The sequence below is a fragment of the Nycticebus coucang genome, chromosome 2, assembly GCF_027406575.1.
Source record: "Nycticebus coucang isolate mNycCou1 chromosome 2, mNycCou1.pri, whole genome shotgun sequence".
In the NCBI taxonomy this organism is placed as follows: domain Eukaryota; kingdom Metazoa; phylum Chordata; class Mammalia; order Primates; family Lorisidae; genus Nycticebus; species Nycticebus coucang.
This window is the reverse complement of record NC_069781.1, coordinates 34,162,101-34,167,421: the sequence shown is the minus strand read 5'-3', so window position 1 is coordinate 34,167,421 and position 5,321 is coordinate 34,162,101. Positions and strand designations below refer to the sequence as shown.

The 5,321-nt window shown below is 32.7% G+C and overlaps 1 non-coding gene across 1 annotated transcript; it reads right to left on the bottom strand.

The window, feature by feature from the left end:
* Positions 1 to 5,013: 5,013 nt before the first annotated feature.
* On the bottom strand, positions 5,014 to 5,115 carry LOC128580119 (U6 spliceosomal RNA). The gene has a single exon (XR_008378458.1). It is a non-coding gene; the product is annotated as a U6 spliceosomal RNA (small nuclear RNA).
* Between the last annotated feature and the right edge of the window lie 206 nt (positions 5,116 to 5,321).

The following is a 5,321-nucleotide window of genomic DNA, read 5'->3' as shown; positions in this document are numbered from 1 at the left end:
TTAGGAACCTTTTTCTCTTTTGCGTTGGGGAAGAATAATTAACCCATGTGCTGGTGGCCACTCTAGTGTCTCTCCCTTGTCTCTCTCTTTTTTTTTTAATTGTTCAAAGACCTACCTTTGAACTCCAGTTTTCCAATGTCTGTATTTAATACATCTTCATACTAACATCCCAATTTGGGCACAAAAATAATAAAAAACTGTGTGTACAGGAGCTAAAAAAAAAATGAACAAAAACGTGAGAAAAAATTAAGTATAGAGGTCCAGAAATTTATTCATACCTTGAATATTGAGAAATAAATTATTAAGAACAAGTAACATACAACCATCAGAATATTTTAGTAAATCTGCGTGTATTATAACCCTCAGAATATACTGAAAAAAAAAAATTTAAAAATACCCAGGTTGAGCAACATAGTGAGACCCTGTCTCTACTAAAAAAAGAAAAAAAAAAAATAGAAAAACTAGCTTGTCACTGTGGTATGCTCCTATAGTCCAAGCTACTCAGGATGCTAAGGCCAGAGGATGTCTTGAGCCCTAGGGTTTGAGGTTGCTGTGAGCTATGATGCCAGGGTGTCACAGGAAACGTTTGTCTAAAAAGTAAAAAAAAATAAAAAAATCTTAGCCACGGTGTCACAAAGTTAGCAATTTGTTTTGCTTTAATCTTGTGCATTTTAATCTCATGAAAACTCGACTCTTCAACTATTAATATATTGCCCTTAACATTGGAAACAAATAAACAGGAAAGGAAAAAGGCGGACTGGTGATGAAAGGAGGAAGGCATATTATTTTTTGAAGAGGCATATAGGAAACTGGACACTGGAAACTAACAATAGATACTAACAACGAATACAAAAACACAAGCAGACCCTTCAGTGGAGGGCAAACCACCCTTCTCCTCCCATGGAATTCTAAAGAACTGTTCAGCTGAAACCCATTTACTTTCATAATAATGACACTGAGATATCAAGAAAAATATAAAATGAATATGAAATTAAGCCTCGATAGACTTTCTTTCAAGTGCCAAGATTGAGGATTTGGTACGGATATAAAGGAATAAAAACACACTAGCTGGTAGTGAAGTAACATGAAATGCCTAACTTTTCAATGAAGCCATTCAAATGAAGATTCTCCGCTAATGTTAAAAGAATGGCAAATGTGGAATTCCTCCCCTCCTCCCTATACACATGCTTTGAATCCTGTCTCTAATAATTTATAGCTGTGTGACATTGAGAAGACACCTCATCTCTCTGAGCTTCTGTTTTCTGTTAGAATCCAAAAAAGCAACATTATACCTATTTATCAAGAATGTAATATTAATAGATTAATTTTAAAAACCCTAGGGTTTTTCATTAAGCTGTACAGTTTGAAATATTTTTCTAATATTATTTTAACATTTATTCTTTTTTATTCATCTTGCTTATTGTTTTCAACATATTTGAGAATATGAAACCTTTTTTATCCTTAGGCAAAAAAATGCCCTTACTCAACAGAATTCCTCAACGATAATATTTAAATTTGCCGGTAAAATATACACAGTGTATATTCTAAAAGAAATATTATTTTATGGCACATACAAATATATGAAAACTAAAATGCCAAACTATAAATGAAGTCAACAAAACAGTCAAAACAAAACCCTTACTTTTATAACCTTTTGCTTTTGATAAGGGCAAACAGCCTAAAACTCCCAGCCTGGGTTGGCAAAACCTCCACTTTCACCCTTAACAGTGGCTACCAGGTGTTCTATCAGCATGGAGGAACAGAGTCAATACTTCTGCAGTATAGGATAACTTGCTATAAATAAATGTTAGGCAATATTTTATGTCTTTCATCTTGGCAGGTTGTTTTTACAACTTTGTAAGCTGAAAGATATGGACCTCTTTAGATAAATGCTGCTTGGGACTGAATAGTTTCACTCGTTCATCAGACATTTGATGCTAGCAAACTACAGTGGAAATTTTGGAGAAGTATTATCAATTCACAGCAACCGTGGATGAGTGGCTGGGGATTAGGGAGCATTCATTTTAGGCTGCTGTTATCTTTGCCTTGTCAGAACAGAACTCTGTAATGCTTCACTGCCTCTCAGCGTTAAATGGGATGGTAAAACCTGGTGATGATGACTACTTTAAGAGGATATAAATAGTATCTAACATTTGTATAGCACAATACGATTTTAAAAGCACTTGCACATTCATTCTCCCTTTTCACCCTCACAACAATTTTATGAGATAGGTAATAATCTTTTTCTGTTTTTATTCTAAAGAAAGGCAGAAACTAAAGCTCAGGGATTGTAAGTGACTTGGCAAAATAAATGATGTCTAGAAATGGGAAATGAAGTTCAATATACTTTCTAAATTTGTATTGAAATTACAGTCCTGAATATGTGATTGCGTGACCCTGAACAACTGATTGGGAAGCATTTTTCTTGTGGTTCAATGGGAAAATATTATGCTTCACAAGGTGGTGGTTAGGGTCAAACAAGGTAAGATTCAACACAGTCTCATGATATGTAGCATGTGATATGTGGTCATTACCCAAATTTCCTTTCTGTATGTCCAAACTTCTTGTTTTTCCTAATGTACCTGTCAGCCTCCATGTAGAGTAAGCTCCTACCATAATTTACATGAATGACTAAAAACCATGTGATTTAGTGAGAAGCAAGTTAGACTAAGTGCCCAGATTTTAGATTTGCTTTAATAATATTTTTTGTTTGTTTGTCCAAAGGCAAGCTATTAACTCTCTTTCATTCATAAAATGAGGAAAGTGATTTACTATTCCGTAAGGTTTTTCATCTCTAAAACTACCAAAGCAATTAAAAAGAGATGAGTGACTAGTGATGTTTTTTCTCTCAAACACTATTATGTTTTCTGAATTCCAAATGAAAATAGTTACATATGAATGAAAGACATCACACATAGTTATGATGATAACAAAATTAGTACAATACTAAAATAAATAAATATAAATAAAATGTTAAATAATTAAATAAAATAAAATACTTAAAGACAACTTCAGACCTTCCGTTTAATAGGATGTTTGTCTATTTAGCTATCCCTGAAGCAGCCTCTGTTCCCTTTCCACTAATATATGTATTTTATTGTTACCTTGAAACAACAACAGATTAAACATGGGAAAATAAAACTTTAAAAAATTCTACTCCCAGGTATGAAAGGAAATAACACTACTCACGAAGCAGGTGGATCTGGGGTGAAAAATGTGTCATGGCAACACACACTCAACTTCTTAAAAACAGAGATTGCCAGAATAAAGATCAGAGGTCACTTTGCTTCACACATATTCTCCACCTTTAGATTTAGCTACAAAATCTGTGCTCTAGTCGTAAATATGAATAACCATGGCTGTGCTATAAAGGTGATTATTGGGGGGAGCTGACAAATATTTCTCTGGCCAAATTTCTAAATGCTTTTCTTTTTTCCTCAATACTTTCGGAATTAAAAATATTCTCACTGCTCCAGAAAAGAATGATAAACAGTATTAAGAATTTTCTTTGGGGTAGAATTTAATCAAATTATGGCGATAATAGTAGGAAAAAGAATATATATATATATATATATATGAATTATTTGAGAAGGCAGAGGAAAGAAATTATAAAGTATGTAAGACCAGGATATGTTTCACATTTCTGGGGTATTTCTCTATTTTCATTTTTAAAAAGCCATATGCTTTTGATATATATTTCTAAATTTTATTATATCTGATTGAAAAATGATAATTATCACATGCTGTCCCCTTTCATTTATTTAATATTTCCAATCAGAGGATAAGAAATTTTCTGTTTCAATTGCTTTTTTATTTCTAGTAAAACTGTATAAATTTTATAACTTATGAAATGCAGTCAAAGTTTCAATCAAAGGAAAATTCAGAGCACTAAATATTTTCATAACCAAAGAAGAAAAACAAACTAAGTTAAAAAGTATTACATTTACCAATTTTTTAAAATTAAGGTTAAATAAGTCTAGAGGTAAGAGTGATAAAAAGAATGCACTTAGTAAATATAAGTTAATAACAAAAACTATGTGAGTAATAAATGCAGTCTATTAAGACATTAAAAAGAGAGAGGAACAATGTTAAAGTAACTATGTAATAAATATATGATATTCAATAGAAAAGCACATTGTCAGTATATGTTTGTCGTAAGTAGGGCGACTAATTTATTTCACAAATTGTGGTTTTTGCCTACTTTTAATATTTTAATCACATTTGTGATTTAATTCCATTAGTCCAATAATTGAATGATAAATTAATTCACTTATAAATGTTTGTAGAATGGCAATTAGTAGTGCATGAATATAGCAGCAACTCATAATTTGCCAAGCATTTTTACAGATATATAAACTGTCTTCACAGAAAAAAGATATTAAGACATTGGATGGTATCACTTGCAGAAAGAATGTCAACAAAATTTTTGTTAAATGTCATAAATATTAACATAAATTTCCAGCATTAAAATATTGACTTGCCTTTCCCAATTAGAAAATTAATGTATTAATGGCAGAAAATTTTAAATTACAGAATGTCATATAAAATAAAATTCAAAAACTACCTCTAGTCCTACCTCTTTTATTGTTATTACTTTCTAATAGGGTAGAGAGTGATATTTTGATATGTGCATACAATGGATAATGATCAAATCAGAGAAATTAGCATAGCGAACATTTATCATTTGTTTCTGTTATAAACATTCAAATTCTCTCTCCCAGCTTTTTGAAAATGTACAACAAAAAATATAGAACTCTTGGGCGGCACCTGTGGCTCAGTGAGTAGGGCGCCGGCCCCATATACCAAGGGTGGCGGGTTCAAACCCAGCCCCTGCCAAACTGCAACAAAAAAATAGCCGGGTATTGTGGCGGGCGCCTGTAGTCCCAGCTACTCGGGAGGCTGAGGCAAGAGAATCACGTAAGCCCAAGAGCTGGAGGTTGCTGTGACGCCATGGCACTCTACCGAGGGCAGTAAAGTGAGACTCTGTCTCTAAAAAAAAAAAAAAAAATATATATATATATATAACTCTTCACATATTTGTATGTCATCCTTACTCAGGGCTACGCTAATCATCCCTATATCATCCTTTAGTATATGTGCCACAGAAACAAGCATAGAACAGTGACATTTTATGGAAATGAAAAGAGATGTTATAATAATTATAGCAGAACAACAGGTGTTAATGGCACTGTCCCAGGAAAAATAAAAGGGAGTTATTATCATATAATTGTAAGTCATCAGTTGCTTTTGTATATTACAGGAGTCAAGATTGACGTAACACAATAAAGGAAGGGAGGATGCCCTCAATTAAAGGCAAAATG